This window comes from Apis florea, unplaced genomic scaffold (assembly GCF_048593485.1).
Source record: "Apis florea isolate Af1SG1 unplaced genomic scaffold, ASM4859348v1 contig_2293_pilon, whole genome shotgun sequence".
Classification (NCBI taxonomy): domain Eukaryota; kingdom Metazoa; phylum Arthropoda; class Insecta; order Hymenoptera; family Apidae; genus Apis; species Apis florea.
Genome location: NW_028256554.1, coordinates 3006850 through 3027123, shown reverse-complemented (window position 1 = coordinate 3027123; position 20274 = coordinate 3006850). Strand labels below are relative to the sequence as shown.

General features: G+C 41.0%; 1 protein-coding gene across 3 annotated transcripts in view; it reads left to right on the top strand.

Moving 5' to 3' along the window:
- LOC100872815 (E3 ubiquitin-protein ligase Rnf220) overlaps window positions 1-20274 on the top strand; it is a 128332-nt gene that overhangs the window by 8023 nt on the left and 100035 nt on the right. The gene's annotated exons all lie outside the window — the stretch shown is intronic.

The following is a 20274-nucleotide window of genomic DNA, read 5'->3' as shown; positions in this document are numbered from 1 at the left end:
TAGATCGTGTTCAATCGTTATTTATATATGTATATATATATATATATGTATTTTTGAAAATTTGTCAATCGAACGAAAATAGTCGGGACGATTTAATATATATAATATATAAATAGTAGAGGAACGCCCGATTCGTCTGATAACGCAGCCGGTAGGTTTCATGATTTTTTTTACGTTGACAAACGTTCTATATACAAAGAGCAGCTGAAACGTATATAGGAATTTGCAGAGGAGGAACCACGAAGATTTGTATGCTTAATCTACCTAAGTCGTTTATTTGAATTCTGAGGGGCGCAACAGCTGTGCCGCGTCTAAAGCCTCGCGCGGGGTTTGTTTCCACGTGTTTGCTTATTTTTCGGTACAGTCTTAATTACCGAAAGATAGAGCCATTCATTTTTCTTGATCTCGTGGCAACCTTCCTTTTTTCCCCTTCCTTTATCGTCTCTTTTTTCCCCTCTTTTTATCGAACGTTTCCATCCATCTCGCGAATAGATACCTTACCCTCCACTTCCCCCCCCCCCCCCCACCTCCTCCCCCGATAGTTCTCGCTTTGTAAATTCTTTCCAACCCGCCGAAAACGGCGCATAGCGCGGTCACGCTTTCCTATAACTCTCTTTTCCTTTCTTTCTCATCCTCCAGCCTCCCCTGCTCGTTTACCGCAGCTAATTTTCGTTTGATTGCGAGACGAGAAAAAAGGAAAAAGAGAGAGAGCGAGAGGGGTTGGAAAAAGGTGGAAGGTGCGCAACCTTGGCGTCAAACCGCTTTTTTTTACGTTTATTTTTCAAATGGGCAACGCCAGGATAACGATGTCCTTTGACTGTGGCAAACCCTATGACGTTAGCCACGTCGCTAATTAGTCGATATTCACTTTGTGGCGGCGAGTCCGCGTTTCAGAAGGGACACACCGATTCCGCAGAACTGAAACCCAAGCGGTTTTCGAATCAAAGATCTTTGAAAAATCGCAATCGAATTTTCGTCCAAATTTCATTTAAACTAAAGCTATATATATATACATATATAGTTTCTCTCCAAATTGTCATTTTACAAATTTAGAAATTGTTCTCGGTTTCTATTCCTTTCTCTCTCTCTCTCTCTCTCTTTTTTTTTCGATTCAATTTTTTCAAAGATGGAAAAATTTCTCGACGAGCAATGAGAAACGGAGATGGAGAAGAAACGTAAAATTTCCATCGAACGGGATGAAACGATATCTACCGGGGCTCGGTCTGGGCGCAAAATTTTTTAACTGGTAGAAATTAATTGCGTAATCTACATACAGAGTTGAAGAATTTGCGGGGAAAATCGTGAAATGATCAGCAAATAATTTGATCCTGCGTCTGTGAACCGTTGGTGTGTATTTTAAACTCAACGGTGCATCGTAAATGCTCGCACAGCCGCTCGCCCTTTTTGGTAGCTGCGTCGAGATGGGGGAGGGGGGGGGAGGGTGCAGGGGGGAGAGAGGGAGGGAGGGAGAGGGTTTCAACGTATCAATACCTACGCATGAAATATGTTCATAATCACGATTGACAGGGAATCATGGTAAATAGTCATTTGCTACTCCATTCGCGAATTTACATTACGCCTCTATTTGGATCAGACGGCGCAGAAAAATCTGCAATTAATATTAGTGTGTTGCCTACGTATCTACGACTATGCGCGCGTAATCATCGACCCTTTGGTAATCACCAAAGGTGATTTATCATTTTCGTTGTTCGTTGAATCGTATGCGGTGAGAAGTATGACGGGAGAGAGAGAGAGAGAGAGAGAGAGAGAGAGAGAGGGAGAGGAAAAGATTTTTTCGACCAAAAATTTATTCGTAAAAAAAAATATTTACACTTTGAATATCGAAACTCTTGGAAATACAATTTATCTTAGGGAGGAAAAATTTTTGGCGAATTTTTATCACACGTTATCGTATAATTGTTAAAACAAACAAAATTCGCGCGAGAATTCTCGTCATCGATTCTCACCAACGTCTCGATAGATTAAGTCTCTCCATTCGCAAAATGGTGAAAAGATTGCTCGCGCGAAAAGAAACGGAATTTCTGCGTTCGAGATCGAATCGATTACGGGGCACGATCGCGGGACGCGGGCGGGAGAGGAGAGGAGGGGGAGGGGGAAGGGGCGCGAGAGAGGGGGAAAAAAAAGCGAAAAGGGGTAAGAGGGAAATATGAAATATGAGTACGGAAATGCAGATATTTGTCAGGAAATTGATAACTCGAATAAACTCGTCGCAAAACGTTCAAACAGTCTGCCGAACGGGACGATTTTACCTCTTCTCCCGGCGGCAAACCGAAAGCGTAGCACCGTTCGGCCGCTCTTCTGAACGCCGTGTTGGCATGTGCGTGGTTGCGGCGGTGTGCATACACGGTGTGCACGCGCACACGGGCCAAAACCTCCCCTCCCCGTGCGCGTATTACGACGTATCGGTATAAAATTTACGCGTCACCCTGATATACTGTTTCGGCCAACTGATTGTAAACGAATTTTATAGCCGTCTGTATTTTTCGCTAATTTCGTTGTACAACTTTTCCAGATATGTGGCATTACACTGATTGCGCGTAGATTACGTCGTAACTTTGCCCATAACTGTGTTTTTCATCCGCGCTGATTCGGATAACGAGATCATCGCCCGTTATCGGATATATTGATTATATTTATTTTTCGATTTTTTTTTCCTTTCCTCTTTTTTATTTTTTTCGAACCACTCGTGCAAAAATCTCTCTTCTCTTTTTCTCTCTGTTACGAGAGAGTCAACGTGAATCTTCTTTGCGTTTTCAGTTTTTCAGATTCTTTTTTTTTTCTTCTTTTTCTTTTTGAATACAGCGTCGAGGAAATAAACGAGTTTAGCGTTAAAGTATGTTCGGGCATTTCATAGGATAACGCATAGATAATGTCTTCCGCGCAAAATTTGCAACGTCAAATACAGGCAACGTCTGTGGATATTCATACAATTTCTCATTGGCAAGGTGGTACATTAGTTTAACACTGATGTACGCCGTGGCTCGTTAACGGTTATTGGCCGATACTGATTTAGCCAGGGTTGCCTAAATTCATTCGCGTTAAAGAATGATTGACGTATTTTGGCGTTTATACGATTTTAACTGTAAAACGTGATATCACCGTGGTAAAGTAAAGTAGACGTTTCTCTATAGAAATTAGCGAAATTATTGTATTCATAGCCGCTCGTTCGTTCGTACAATTTTTATACAAACTATAAAATATTTTATTTCTTTTCCTCGTAGTAGTTATATATATATATAACACGATTCTCTGCTCATTCGATGTTTCCATCGTTCTTTTTCCATCCCTGTTTTAACGTTAAGATAATTTGATCGTTTTTTTTTTTTTTTTTTTTTATATTTCGTTATCGTTGACGATATTTGAGGAAAAAAGGAAAAAAAGAAGGAGAAAAATTTCCAATAAAATTAACCAAGCATTTCGAAGCTCTCTTAACATATTTTAATTTCGCATATTTTTAAAAAATTTAGTTGACGTTATGGAATTTAAAATCCTTGCATACCTACACGTATCTTTTATCGCATATTATCCCTTGTTGTTTTTGTACAAACATAAAAAAGCACGCGATTGGACAGTTCACTGATATACGAGCACCCAGTGTCACGGTTCCCTGTCATTTATGTGATGCACGCGGTGCACTTTGCACTTTTTTGTGCGAAAACGCAGCTTGTAGTCGATCGTTCATACACATGATCCGTGCATATTTCCGTGAAATGTCCGAGTGAATAACGAGGGGGTTGCGTTTTATTTTATTGTTTTATTATTACAGATTAATTTTCGTTTGATTGTTTTCACGCCGCTATCGAAAGACGTGACACGAATTTATCGGGGCTTCAATTCGGAGGAATTTTATATTCGAGATATTAAGTTTTTTGTGTACAACATCTTCACGTATTGGAAATTAAATTTTATTTTATTTTTTTTTTTTTTTCGTAATTGAAAATTCGAGAATTTTCGCTGCATTTCGTCGTAGATTAATGATCGTTTCTATCATTCGTTTAGAATATATGTATAATTAAATTACCTAAAATTTTATTATGTTACGTTATTTTTTCTTTTTTTTTTTTTTTTTTTTCTTTTTTCGTTTCGAAGAATAACGCGAATACAGAATTTTAATTTTGCGTCACAACCGTAAAGAATAATTTGATATAATATTACATTACGTACTATAAATATTATAATTTTACAAATGAATGTAGCTGAAAGTATAATAAAGAGTAAAAAAAATGCGAGCATTGTTCCTATATATCATCGTAGATTTTCATATATGACCAATGTTCTAGAACAGAAGTAATAAGTTTTGGGATAATGTGTGCCTTTGATAAGAAGGTAAAAATGAGAAAACGTTGATATAAATTTTCTTTTTTTTTTTTTTTTTTTTCATATCTCGATGCATTTATTAATTCTCTTTTTTCTCGTTCGTAAAATTTGAAATTAAACACAAACTCGAAGTTAAAGCTTGACTTCGATTGGATTGACGTTAAATTTTCACACTGGAATAGATTTGAAGCGAAGATACTTAAAAAATCGTTGTTCTTAATACTCGAAACTTGAATTCTTCTCTTATCTCATCGATTCAATTATTTAATCGTGGATAGCTAATGAAAGGGGAAGAGACGAGTGGAAAAAATGTTGCGCGGGTGGAACTCGAAGGAAGGATTAATTTTGACAACGTGTCTGGAGAGTGGTCTGGTTGAAATCGCTTTCATGGCACGTTTACACGGGATTCCTAATGGCCTTCTCACGCAACCACCGTAAAATAGAGAAATCATTGTAAAAGGTCCGAACGACCTGCACCCTTCCGCCCGCGTTCCTCCCGAGCTAAGGGTGGAGGAGGGTGGAAAAATTTGATTATCAAATAATTCGTAGGACGTGATAGTAAATCGCGGTCTGGCTCGTCGTTCGTGCAACGAATACGAAATGAGGATAACTGCTTGTACGCGCGAGGCGATGATGAAACGAACAACTCGAAACTTTTCAAAATCTTCCTTTCGAATTCTTGAACTCATTCGTCGAACGAAAAGAATATTTCCCACGAAATTTGAATGGTGTAGTGTAGACATTACTGTCGAATGTATTTTTATATAGTAAATATCGAGTATTCTTTAACGTAGATAAATAATTAAAATTAAAGAAACTTTTCACAACGAGTATCGTTTGCGAATTACGATCTATTTAAGATTGTATAGATTGAAAAAATGATTGGAAAATCGAACAGTCATGGAAGCAATCACGATTGGCTTTCGTGCTTTGGTATTTTGGAAAAAAAAAAAAAAAAAAGATCACCCTCGTTGGTTATAAAACACAGGTCTGTAAACGCGCATGAGCTAAAGAGGAAAGAGGGGAAACGGATGTTTGAGGACGGGGGTGGCGTGTCTCTGACCTATATTACCGTTCAAATTTTTAATTGCATTTTTTCAATTGTCAAACAGAGACGGGGGTGCCTTATGGCCCGTACCAATCTCATGTCCGACCATTGTCCTCCTGCTCGTTTGTGTTCGGTGAGAGAGCACGGCGACGAATGGCGACATTGCAGACGCGGTGCGGCCAATTACCAATCACTCTTGCGGAACAATAAAGCGAAACCGTAGGGGAGGGAGAAAAAAAATCTTGTCGAAAGTGCCGCGTTTCATATCTGTACACCACCTTGACGCGCGTGTGTGTGCGCGCGCGCGCGCCTACGTGTACGTGCGTGTGGTGTATAATCGTATCGTGTGAAAACGAAACAAAGTTAAAAGTTACATTTGTGATAAATAATTGTATAATGGTGTGACAATAACTTTGTAATTAAATCACGAGGGATCGAGAATTTTAACCTTTAACGGATTGATTCTTATCTGTCCAATTATTATTATTATTATTATTATTGTTGTTGTTGTACTTAAATAAGAATCATCTATTTATACTTGGTTAAAATTCTTAGAGGAATTTTACGCGAATTCGATTCTTTTGGAAAAACAATCCGACGAAGAAGATTTCGATATTTCGATTCAAATTTCTATTAAACTTTTCCTTATTTATTATGCGTGAACGAATCGAGACGAGATTATAGAAACAAATCGTTTTTACGAATCGTTTTCTCTCTCTCTCTCTCTTTTTCTTCTTCTTTTCAATATTTCAGAAACAGATGAAAAACGTTAAATCGTTTACGATGAATATCTGATTTTGGTCACATGATGGTTAAGCAATGTGGCTGGTGGAATGCTGGTCATTTGTAACTCAATAATTCTACTTCGTTTGGAATCCGGTAATCTATACTGGGGCTCGTTATTCACGCATCATAATGAGTTTCGCGTTACGCGCCTTTTCTCGCTGCGGACGGATGGAAAGTTCCTCGTAATGAGTTGTCGATACTCGTAGTTATGGATATTTGCGATAATTGCAATAGAGGAAACGGTAACGTGGCGAATTTCTTCGACAGGAACGGGAATATCTCTGTTAATTTACACTATACGCATAAGATACTTTGCAAACTCATTAAAACGTTATTATATAGATATTGTATAGATATTATTTTTAACAACGTATCTTAATTAATTTTACATTTCCGGGCAACCGTGTGATATTTCGTCGGAATAATTCCTCCCTACCTCGATAAAAATATTTGACATTATCTTCGTGTTATTGCATCTTTCTTATGGCGTTCTTCTAACGTATATACGTTGAACTTCTCACATTTGTGAGACTCTTAATATGGTGGACTAACCGTTACTCGCCTGTCAAACGTGTACAATTTACCGCTTTCAACTTTTAACGTATTACCATTACACGCGTGGAAAACATTTATGCTACTATAAATAAGAATGAGGTTCTCGTAAATGTTCCATATTCCGTTTTATCCATATTTTTTCGACTATTTTTCTAAACGCGAAACTTGGTAAACAATAATTCGTAATTGTATATATATATATATATATATATATATATATAAGAATTTTAGAAGATAGATAATTTATTTTCTCGTTATTTTTATTTCTCTTTCGTTGATTGTTTGCATCCAAATTAACTTATATAGATATACACGCTATTTTCATTTCTTTTTTACCAACTTTTTCTTTTTTTTTTTTTTTTACATTCGAATAATCTTTATCGAACCAAAAAAGCTAGGAGAAAAGGAAGAAACATACACTTATCGCTGAATACGGATCAATATTTATTTCACGCGCAGACGTTAAAGCATCGGGAGTCGAGTTTTTCCATCGAGAAAACCGTTTGTCCATAAGTATATACGTTTCAAATGAGTACATTTGACATACGACTCTCGGTTGAGCGCTATGATAACCGGTAGCGATCTATGTCGCGGGTAGTACTTAATATTCATGACTGTATCGAATATCCCCTCGTATACTATTTCTCATGTCCTCCTTGAATTTCAAGTGACGATCATTCTTCGATGGCGGAACATTTGAACAAACTTGGTGAAATTCCACCTAAGAAAATCCCCCTTCCCCTCCTCCCTCTCCTCTCTTCGATCTCTTTCTCCTTCCTACGAGCCGCGGTCTGCGCCGTGGAGCTCGAGCCAAAGGAAAATAGCCATTCCCGGCGTAAACCTGCTAAAATGGTGGAAAGCAACGGTGTAAAAGGAGGGGAGGGAGAGATAAGCTTCAGCGAGAAAGACGTTCGATTTATTACACGAGAGGCGAGGCAGCAGCAGGTGCAGCTGCAACTGCGGCGACGTGGAGTACGCTCCTCCCGTGATAGGGTATATATAGCAAGCTTCAGAATGGGAGAAGAAGTAGGAGAGAGTGGAAGGTAGCTCAGCATTGGTGGCGGCGTTGCGTGCAGTAAAATAACTGAGACTTAGTGTCCTCCTCCTCTCAACTGCAGCCAACTAGGCGGAGCTCTATATACGTGCTGCATGTGCATTGGGTAAAGACTCCTCCGCCTGGGATCCTTGCGCAATGGAAAGGACCGTGTTCTCCTCTCTAGCCGGCTACTCTTCCCTTGTATTTCTTCCCATCCTTATCTACACTCCGCTTAAACTTGCCTATTCGCGCTCGCCCCAACCCCTTCCACCGTTTCATCGCAGAAACGGTGGATGCTAATGCTCGCAATTCCTCCGCTCATCGATCGATCCTCCCGTCTTTTTATCCGTTAGATCTTGTTCGTAATTGCTTTTTTTTTTTTTTTGAGAATCTTTGGCTTTTCGCTTGGAGCGTTGTAGATTTGGTGCGAGAAATTGGGATCTGAATTCCAAGAGGCTTTCGTGGGATATGCTAGATACACGTGTGTTTAATTTTTTGCCTGGAACCCCGATAGATAAAAGAGGTGAATTTGTGTGTTTAAAAGTTGAATGCAGTAAATAATCGTATTTCTACTAACTTTTTTACTCGAAATACTTTAAGTATAGAAAATTGGGATTCGAATCGAGCATTTCTTTATTCGACAAAAAAAAAAAATATAATAAAGAGAATTCTGATTTCTATCTGAAATTTCAATACCGTAACTGCAATAAAAAACTTGCATTACAAAACGTGTCACAATATGGGAAGGTCGTAAATTAAACCATTAAGAAAGCGGCATCGACCGGTGTCAAGTGGAACACTTCTCGTTTTAGAACCGTGAATCGCATTCTCTTTTAAGTTTCCGAGCTTTAAGACCCTTATCTGATCATAGATTTGTCAAAACACTAATTCTGACATCCGATACCTCGTTACTTTACGTTTGACTGATTTTACGAGCTTGTTAATCGTGACGCGCGTACATAATTCGAGATAAGATTCGTTCACACTATTGGAGGGGAGCACGCCCCTGACAGCTCGAAGAGAGCTCGAACAATGTAACCTGATCCAGGATTCGAGTACGTACCTAAGTGACGATACGTTATTTTTTTATTTATTTTTATTTTTCTTCTTACTAATGTACTCGCGAAGTTCTTCTAAAAACCAAACACGCGATGATATAATTCGAATAATTAGATTATTGTGATTATTGCGACACGAAATGATCAATTTCAAGAACAAGTGACTGAAAACTACGAGTAATATTACGAATAATATTTGTTGAAGTCGAATATCATCATTTCAATCGTTATCTTTCTTATATAGATTTAAAATTCAAATTTGCAAAAGATTGCGTTAAATTACAATTCACAAATATAATATCGAATCTGTCGAATGAAATTATTAATATTACTATCACACCAAGCTCTCGCATCGAAGATTCGGTCGTTTTATCCGCAACAATCTACTACATTTAAAAATACATTTAAAAGTTATCATCGAAATATACGAAAGATACATTGAATAAAAGTAATCGAAATTACGTCTCCTTAATTTTCAAACGGGCATTTCGACAAGAAATCTCGAACGTTTTCCTACATTCTCATCCCATTTTCACACAACATCTCACCGCTTATTTGCGGATAGCATCGGCGCATAGTTTTAAACCGTCTCTCCCGGACACATTTTTAAACCAAATCGTTCGCACTCTTCTCGTTCACCGCTCGGTTGGAAACTGTATTTCCGGCGAAGAGACTTTAGACGAAGAAGAAGAGGAAGAAAAGGAGATCGCGCGCGTTATATAAAGATCGAAAGGAAGGCGAACGTAGTAGCGCCATGGCGATTTCCGGTGTTTTCTCCTTTTATCCTCTCTCCCTCTCTCCATCCCTCTCCAACCCCCGCGTGCTCCCACTCTCTCTTTCCTCGTGTTTCGCGTTCGAAGCGTCTCGACGCGGCGACGCTTCGTTTAACGACAGACGTGTCCCCACCTCCCCGGATAGAAATAGATGCTCCGCCTCCTCCTAGACGAGGTCTCCTCCGTCGACGCGGCTCGAAGGTGGCGCGGAGGGACGAGGAGGGCCGCGCAGCGGCGGAGGGAGGGAGAAAAGTCATCTGGCACGTGGGTGGATCTTGAGGTACGAACCTCTTCGCGAGGTTTCTGGGCGTGGTGAGGGAGGAGTTCTCCTTTATCGGTGTATACATCGCGGAGAACTCCTTTATATTCGCGCCGGGCCGGATGTGTCGTCCGCACACACGCTACACACACACACACACACCCTTCTGTCTCTCGCAATTATCCTCTTATGCATCGATGTGCAAAGCCCCGCGGATCCAATGGGTGCTCCATCGGTGCAATCTTCGCGTATTGCGGATTCCAGGAACGCCACCTTTCCCCCCCTCCCGGATACCTTGGCCTGTCGAGTGAACTTGCGCTTTTACGCTTTCAGCGCCGGCTTTATCCCCTGTGTATCTTTGAGTAGATATCCTAGACATTGTAACATTCGAACTTGCGATGCAATGTAATAACGATTTTTGTAAGCGGTTTTTTTTTTTTTTTTTTTTTTTACATTCTTAGCTTCTTTTGTACGGGCTGTTTCTGATAACGACGGAAAAAGAAGAAAATGAAATTTCGCTTCGTTTTCAATTAAGTCGAGTTTGAAAGTGTACAAGTGAAATTCTTTTGGTTATTTCTTCAATTAGATATGATTGAACTATCGATAGAAGGTAATTGATAGAAGATAATCTTGAGAAAAATTATATAACTTGTTGATCGTAAAACGTTTTTTCTTTTTCCCAATTTTTCTTTTCAAAAATAAAAATACAATTTATCCTCGCTTTCACGAATGCAGAATAATCGTCTATCGATAATTCATTTCTATCCAATCAATACAAATAATCAATTTATCACGTTATTCTTTCTTATTTATCTCTAATATTACAATCTGTATCTGCTTATGCATATTTCGTGTAAACAGACGCTACCTCGAATATCCTCTCGCGCAATTAACACTCTTCGACGAAACACCACGATATCCACGAAACAAAAGAAAAAAGGAAGGGGGAGAGAAAGAAAGAAGAAAATGATCGATCGATCGATCGATCGATCGACGGGGTGGGGGGCAAATTTTATTCGCTCGATCGTTTAAGGGAGCGATTATTAATTCGGCGGGGCGATGATCGACACGGGGAAATCGGTGGTCGAGAACGAGGAAGAGGAAGAGGAAGGCGGACTGGCACCGCAGTTTGCCAATTTCCCGCAGGCGTTGTGCGTAGGTGCGCGACCGGTTAACGGGTTGGGAGATGAAGTGCGCGAACGAACGAGATTCGGAGAGAGGCGAGGCGGAGAGGCTGATGTGCGGTCGAACAGATTAATATGCGCGAGGCTCGCACGCTTCAAACCTCCCCCTCCCTGCCCAGACCCACCTCCTGATTCTCCGTCCTTCAGTTTCACCGCCGCGCCGTGCCGTCGTCCTTTCATTCCTGCTCCCATTTGCGAAACATACAATACGTGCGTGAACACGTAGAGCTACGTATGCCCGCGATTGTGCGAGCTACGAGTGCCCTGACCGTTTAGTAATTTCTGTCACGAGTCGAGTGTTCCGCACGGAACGTCAACGCCGGGGCCCCGTTATACTGCAAAACGTTTCTCCCCTCCTCTCTCTCTTCTCTCTCTTTCTCGCAAGCGTTGACTGCTCTCTCGCTCTCTTCGTTCCCTCTTTCTCTTCGTTTCCTCCGCGTTTACGTATGCGCCGAGGTTTCGCGCGGATCCGTGGGACGCATCTCCGAGAAAATTCGCGGATGCGTCGCGGATGTAACAGTGGCTCTCAAATTTTTAGTTGGGCTTCGTTGCTCGCTTATCTTTCGTTCCTTTTTCTCTCTCTCTCTCTTTTTTTTTTTTTAATCCCAAGAAGAATTGGGATTAATTCTAATTCGGTGGAAGGGATGGTTTGGAGAAAAATATTTTTGCAAAAGTATCGAAAGTAAGATTTTGATGGAATAGTTTGGAAAGAGCGATAGAAATTTCTCGAAAATTTGTCGTGTAAAAAAATAATGGAACTTTGGAAATTTATTTTTCTCGCAATTTCATCGCCCTGTTGGATGGAATAAAATTCTCGTTCGAATTTTTCTTTTTCTTTCTTTTATTCAAAATTCGAGGCGCCTTAACTAAACTTGAAACTCGGAGAGGATCGTAAATCTTGCGTAGAAATGGTATCCACGTGGTTCGAAATCTCAGTGATTTTCCGAGGCGACGAGTTTAAGAGGAGAGGAGGGGAGGAAAAAAACGTATCGAAAATAGGATTGGAGGAAGGACGGTGATTCGGCAGGGGCAAAGAGAGGCAGAAATCACGCGTGCGGTTTGCGGCCAGCATTTCTGACCGCCGAACGCCGAAGTTCGGATTGAACTGTCACCATCAGCCCGTACCGCCGCGGCGGCGTGCGGTACAACCACGTGTCGTATATTCGTTCGTAATAACTGCGGTCGACTAGTCACGACACTCGGCCAACCAGCGTTTTATGGCCGGCATAGCAAGCCAACCCGTTCGTCCCTTATTTTTATCGTTTCATGCTCTATCAGTTTAATTGCTCTCTGCTTCGTTTAATGCTCCTTACGCAATTCATTTTTTCCCCTCTCTCCGCTTCTTTTTACGCAACGCTCCGTGTTATGCGCGTCAATTAGCAACATTTTAAGTACTGTTATTTAGTTAGGCTTATTCGTGTGTGTGTGTGTGATATAACAGTTTATCGAAACGGATGGAAATTTGAAAACAGGAACTCGAACCAGTGAGTTAGTTGAGTTAGCTAACTTGCTTAGTTAGCTTTCCAATATTTATTTCCTCTTCTCGTTCGCTCGCAAACTGGGAGGAAGAACGAATATAATATCTCGTTTCTTTACGCAAAAATTTACGGATTAAGGAACGATTGTCTTGGCCATGCTATGTAAAATTACCACGAAACTTTTCCATGACTATCTACGTGAACACGAGATTGCTCTGTCGTTCGATCGCTTTTTCCTTTTTTACGGTGACGATTTCCAATACAACCTTCCCTAATTCCTCGCGTATTTTGCGTCTCTTTAATAAAAACCTAAAGGATAAAAAAAAAACGAGAAACTATCAGAAAAATCGCTCTCGTGTGGTTTCGCATCGAGGAACGGAAACAAAGAAGTGTAACGTCGTTCAGGAAACATTACGAATGAAATATTACGAAGGAATGGAATCCTCGTAGAATAGAGAAAGAGAGAGAGAAGTAGCGCAGTTCGATGCACGGCCGTTCTCGAAAAAGAGAAGAGAAGGAAACGGCTTAGCGGGCGAAAGGTTAAGCCGGGCTAAACTAAGCCTACCGGAGTAAGACGTTCTACCTTTAGCCCTTTACCCGTGGCGCCTTTAGGGATATTTACAACGTCGTCGCCCGGGCAGAAGCCGAGGCGTGGAGTGAGAAATGGCCCCGCCGACAATTAACTGAAATCACAGCGGGCCAAGGCGGTTTGTCACTGTCCAACCCCCTCGACTACCGTCCTCTCTCCCCCCTCCCTCACCACCACTACCGTTCTACGTTACTGCCATCGGGGTATTATCGTTAGCGCTACCGAGAGCTGTTAATGTTACGCCACCTATTACTGTCACGCTCTTATCGTTTGTACATACGGCGGCGGCGAGGGGGAGGGAGAGGCGAGCAGTTTCGAATTTTTCCTCCTTTGCAAGGAAGAAGGTGGACGAGCTTAATTTCTTTTCTTCGTCGTAGTTTTGGACGAGTTGGCTGGCTCTATAATTATCGTATCAAACGAAGTTTACGAATCTCTGTTAAAGGATCTCTTAATTCTTTTTTTCCTTTTTTCTCGATATCATGTAATCTCTTCTCGAATAAATGTGTTATAGGGTGTAAAGTTCACTGAAATTTTATCTATAATTTTATTATTGAATATTATTATTGTTGAACCTAGCAGTGTTACTATTCTGTAATTGGCATTCTTTTGTTCATCTTCGCGATCTTCAGTTGTTCAGTTGTTGTTCCGTTGTACACGTGCACTCACGTATAACCAAAATACATCCATTCAGCTAAATCCGTGTATTTCTTATTTATCGTTCACCACTGCATAACCAACCAACCAAAATTATTATTTAAAATTGAACGTATTTAGAATTTAGAACGAAGTTTTTGAAGAAAGTTCAAAAGAGGAAGGCGGTAATTAAAAGAGAAATACTTTTATGAAACTTTATAAAATTTCTGTCTCGATCATCGAATAATCACGTGAGATCATCGCGTGTCCAGGCAGGGGAAAAAGATTGGAGAAGATTGAAAGCGTGTCGTTCGTTTCGTCGGGGATAATTTATCGATTTACACGAGACGAGACGAGGCGAGGGAGGGGGAGAGGCGATAGATAAAAGAGAAGAAGAAGAAAAAAAAAGAAAGGGAAGGAAGGAAGGAAGGAAGGAAGGAAGGAAGGAAGGCAGAGGAAAAAGAGGAGGCAACTCTTCATCAGCGATTTAATTCATGAACGGCGCGCGGCTTCGAGTTTATTTATTTTTTCGCCGGCTCGTGACCGGCGCCAAAACGAGGGCGAAAGAGGGACAAGATTAAAAATCCCCTAATTACTTAATCGCGTTACCCCGATACGACCGTGTCAAAGAGACGAGAGAAGCCGAAAGATACCAGAGAGCTTGCTGCCCTCGTCCTCCTCCACCTCCCCGCCCCCGTTTTCACAGGATTCAAGTGCATTATTCCGTTGCCAACATTCGTCACAGATTTTTCCCGATTCACAGGGATATTGAAAGTTTTCATCCGATATCGCGCGATTAAATATTACGCGATCGATTGCAAAGGAACGGATTTCATCCATCTCTCTCTCTCTCTCTCTCTCTCTCTCTCTCTCTCTCTCTCTGGTTTGACGATATTTGAATTTAAAATTGGTGGCTGCCATCTGGAAGGATTTTGCCCCCGAATCGTATCGTATTGTTGTAGAGGGTCAAGATTTTTATTTCTTTTCCCACGCGATTTTGATCGCACATCGACAGTTTCGGTTTGGCGGATTGACAAGAGAGTTAATTCGATAAAGTTAATGAATTTTTATTCGTTACGCTTACTCTTCAGTTTCTGGTGCTGAAAAAAAAATTATGAACGGCGGGGACAGGTGAAGCGGAAAATAAGTTCAGTGCACAGTGAACAATTGAAAATACGGAATAATTTGTAGAATTCGCGGAAATGAAGGACGTGGGGCATAATTGCGTACATTTTGCGCCGATAAAAAAGATGGAAGTAATTTTCGATAATTTTCATATCGGCAAATTGAATTGTTTCTTTAAATAAAAAAAAAATCGTTTTTGTTATCTTATCTCTCTCGTTGTTTAACACGCATTTGTCGATCTTCGGGAATTTTTGTTTTGTGAAAATTAATTTTTTTTCCTATATTCCTCCTACAAGAAAAAAAGTATACACTACTTTGAGTCGGATGCAACGATGCTTGAAAACTGGTTCTCGCATTGTGTATCGCAAATGCACGGAAATATTTCGTAGAGTATATATTTCTTAGATGTCTCATTCTCTGTCATCGCGTATGTTTTCTTTTTCGTTTTATTATTTATTTTGTCTATCTTTTATATATAAAAAAAAAAAAAAAAAAAAAAATACGAGAATTAATTACTTAAGAACGATGTTTCTTTTTCTTATTCGGTATTTTTAATTAAAGAATCGAGATTTACATTAGCAGAAAATGAAAATAAATATCTTCGAAGCGTAATCATTGGCGTGTTCGAACAACCGTTCGCACACGTTTAACAAAAATAGCGAACGCTTCGGATTGTTCCGACTTGGGACCGAGTTTTTTGCTGGTGTCGGCATCGACTTTGTTGTTTTCTAACATTTGACAATTATTCGGTAATTTATCAAAACGTCCGCGCACAATGGTCCAACGGCAAGTTTCGTGCAAAGGGGATACCCGATGGTCTGTCCTTTGTGAGCCATCCATATAAGCGGTGTTCGTTAAATATTCATCGACTCCTCTCATTACATTTCAATATTGCACATTTAAAAATGTACAATAAAAATGTAGAAACATCGTATGTATTAATATTGGTCGAAGAAAATTTCTCTCCACATCCTTTCATACCCGTGTTCATTCGATAATTAGTTGGAAACGAAAATAATAATATAGTTTTTTATACACGAAACAGAAATAAAATTTTTACTCCGTTTCTTTTCAACCCTTCCATCGAAACTACCACGTATGCGCGGTGTAACTTAGCCGTGAACCGCCGCCAATTAACAGAGTACGTCCGAGCACTAATTTTACGAATTGCCGTTTACATTCCTCGATTACCAAACCTGTATCTTGCTTGTTCGCTCTTCCTTCTCCACCTTTTTTCCCCCTCCCCTCCTTTTATTTCTCCAATTATTCAATATCCATTTGTTGTTGTTGAAGAGAGACGAGATATCGAAACGGAGGGAAATTTTACGATTATTATTCTCGCCAGACCTAGAAAGAAACAAATTTTTCTTCGTCGAAATCGGTCTCGTTTTTCAATGATATATAAAAGTTCGCGGGAAACGACAGGTGTTTGGAATTTTGGAACACCGGGTAGACCGATATCCGTGGTACGGAACGTGCTTTGAACAAGGAGAGAAGCGAAACAAGCGCGCGGGTTCCAAGGAGCCGTGGAACAAAACTATCTCATTGTGTGTTAATACGTTTCACCGCGGCCTGCGCGTTGCTGCGCGCCGCCTCCGGTGCAAGTATGCACCTCGGCTGTTGTAACGCTGCGGAATACCGCGTTGTGTACAGCGATCATTTCAACCTTTAATCGAAAGGAAGCGGAAACGACGAGCGGCCATTTCCCGGAAAACGTAAATTTTCTGCCATTTTTCGAATTTAAAAGGTATATAAAAAAAGATCGTGGGCGAGGGAAAAAAATAATTCGCGATATAATATAAATTTAATAACAAATATGTGCCATATTCGCCTCGTGACGAGATGAGTTCGGTATCTTTGGGAAAATTTCAAAGTGGCAACACTCGCGTGTTTGTTTGCGCGTGAAAACTGTCGGAACATCGAACCACCCGGATCCACGCCGCTTGTCCTCTCGCGCCGTTTATTTTCCTGTTTCAAAGCCCCTCCTCCCCCCACGCTAAATCTTGTTGCCACTTGGTTCACGCCACCGGAAGCTCTCCAGAATTTTTCGCGCGGACTCGAGTGTTCGAGTCGACGCTCTTCGATGATGGCGCGCAATCCTTGCGATCGTCGACTTCTCTTAATAAGCGCAGAAACCAAGGAAGAAGTAGAGGAAGAAGAAGAAGAAGAAGAAGAAAAAAAGCACTCTTTTGCCGATATTTTGATTAATTTAATATATATATATATATCACCGTCTGCGGAATCGGATTTCATTGATCAAGATGTAAAAAAAATCATGGCGTTGAACGGCACACATGGAACTTGTTCGAAGGATCAGAGATACGATATGATAGAGGGGGAGGGGAGTTTAATCTCGATGAAACATGGGTATCATCGGCTGGAAAGGGGAAGGTGCGAGATCCTATCGGTGGCGCGAAGAAGCTATCTTTCCACGGCAAATTACTCGAAAATTCGTGGACCAATTTTCAGCAGATTAGGAAGGAGGTGTTGCTCGCCCGGTATCTTCTCAGGTTGGGCATATTTAACGGGTATGGGCGCGCAGCCACATATTGGATCATATCGTATCTTCTCACAGTCCATGAATAATGCATCTGCGAGAAGAGGTCGCCCCTCTGGGCCCATCGTCTCCCTTTCCTGACCATCCTCTACCGCTATTCTCCTTTCTACCCTCCCCTCTTTCCTTCCTTCGCCTCTCTACACGCTCCCCCCCCTCTCTCTCTCTCTTTCTCTCCTTTCCTCCTCCTCCTCCTCCTCTTTCTCTTCTCTCGCGCGCGAGAGTATAATACTTTGGCCAGCAGTCGCGTTCCGAAATCTCTTCGTAATTAAAGCTGCCATATATTTTACTTTAATCGAGGAGATCGGCCGGCTACCATTGGCCGCCACGATTTATCACGTTCCTCTCTCTCTCTCTCTCTTTCTCTCTCCTCCGCCTCTTTCACACTTCATCGCGTCTCAAGAAGATTATACGCTGTTGAAGATGTATTCACGAGTATGTATGTATGATTGCGCGAACCCCTACACGGGATTTCTCCGCGTATATATGTTTCATCTTCACCGCTCGCGTGTTACGGATACGCACGTAAAAAGATTCGTGCATACGAGCGAATGTTGTTGTTATTTAGTGTTATAAAGTGTTAACTCGTTCCTTCGATCTTTGCTTTGTCGTACGGGATAATTTGTCACGCTTCGTTCTTTTAATGTATCAAGTTGAGTTTTATCGAACAACACTTTCGACGTAACGATAATTAACAAAAATTAAAAATCGCGAGAATCGATCGATTCTCGTTGTATTTTTAATAACTATTTTTTTTTTTTTTTGGTTAGGAGGAAGAAAATAGTCGTTTCATTTCCTCTGGAAATGTGTTTTCGTGGGTGATTATCGTGGAGACGATGGTGCGTGCAGCGCGGTGGCTATCGGTTTCCCGTTTCCTCGCCAGATCAGTGGCAAGTGTTGCAAAAGCGGTGAGGAATCCGGTAGCCCTTAAATCGTGCTAGAAGCACCAGTCCCGCTGTCACAGTCTGCGAGAATAAATCTTGGATTACCACGCGCTCCCTTCCCCCCGATCCTCTTTTTCTTCCTTCTACTATACTCCCGCTTCCTGAGTACCTGGCATCTTCTCCATCTTCCTTCCCTCCCTTTTTGTATCTCCCTTTTCGGTAACGCGGGCTTAACGCCGCCTTATAACCCGCGACAACGCGAGAAGAATACTTGCGTAGCCATTTAAAAAAAAAAAAAAGAAACGCTCCATCGCCTTGTACTTCTCGCTTTGATTGAATAATCAACGACCATTCTTCGACGATCGAGAGAAGGATAGCAAAGCAAATTTAAAAATTGAAATTGGAATCTTTCCCTTTCTCTAATTGAACGAATCTTGCGACGCCCGCTTTCGATTCGAGCGAAACGTTTAAAAATCGGATTGGAATTTAAATAATCGATCAGAAATGAAACGAAATTCGTTTTCACAAATCGTGTCGTCTCGAGAGAGAATTAATTCTTCCAAAAATTCCATCTTTTTTCCCATAATACGCGCAACTTATAACTCGTTTTAACGAGCCTCAAGGATAAAAGGAGAAGAGAGATGGAGAAAGAAAACTAGGCGTTGGGGTGAAGGAAGGGCGACAAGGAGAGGAGAGACGAGGAGGGACGCCCCCTGTTCGTTTTCTCGGTGATCCGCGAGATGCCACGAAACTCTCGGTAGATCTAGTCAGACATTGCCCGCCAAGAGTACCTCGACCGAGCCCTCTTAAATTAATTACAGGGAAAAGATCCTCTCGCATCCGATTCCCTTCCACCACCACCACCACCACCACCACCGCTGAAGGGAACACAGACGCAGCCAGGCTTGGCCTCGAGAGGCGAACAGAGTCAAACGAGGGTTCTATGTACTTACTACGTTCAACCGAGTGTTTAACAGCCGAGAATCTCTCGTTAAACGAGAGAAAAAAGGCACATCCTTGTGCACCCCGAATAAAAAAATATCCTCCTCCCCGTTCAATGCAACTTCGCCATATATCGTACAAAAAAATATACCTTCTTCCTAATGATAACCGTTCGTGTGTAACATTTCAGAGAATAAGATTATATTGTGGCGTTTATAAAAATTAATTAATTGATTAAAAATAATAATATTTACACCGTTTGTAAAATTCTGATTTCTAAATTTGGGAAATGTTTGGAAAGATTCGGGTTTGAAAGTTGAAACGTGGCGGTAGGAAGGTTTGGTGGGAAGGGTTGTTGCGTGCACGGGACGGTAGAGAGGCGAATAGAGGCGAGCGGGACAAAGAGGGTAGAACGGCCTATCGGTATTATTCCGACCAGTCATCGGGACTTATACCGCTTATAGGATTACACAAGCATTAGTAGACAGCTTGTTCTCTACCATTTTGTACGAGATCTCCGATAAAGCTCAGTATTTCTGAACCAACCTGTTCGCCCCAATGAGCTGATATCTACTTTGATATTTATTCCACCTGTTTTATTACGTATTACTTTCCGAATAATTAATTTTAATTACACTTTCTTTCGCATACTTTTCTCTCTCTCTCTCTCTCTCCTCCATCCATCGGTCGAATTCGATCTCGAACAAAGTGTGATCGCGTGAATAGTCTTTTTTGCCATTGAAGTCTATAGGGCGCTCGTCTATTGCGAGTGAAAATAGAGGCGTTTAATTGAAGAAAGAACGCGTTTTCTTTAAAACACGTTAGGTTAGCACGGTATGCAATATGGTTTCTCATCTCAAATTACCCACGGTTCCACGGTTTTTCAGTCTCACGACACGTCAGGTTTAGGAGTAAACGCTAGATAAATGGTGAAAGTAACACGAGTTGGAGGAAAGTAACGCGATATCGTTGCATATTTTTAAAACGATATACAGCGTCGATGATTTTCTGCCGTTTCAACAATTCTTTTCT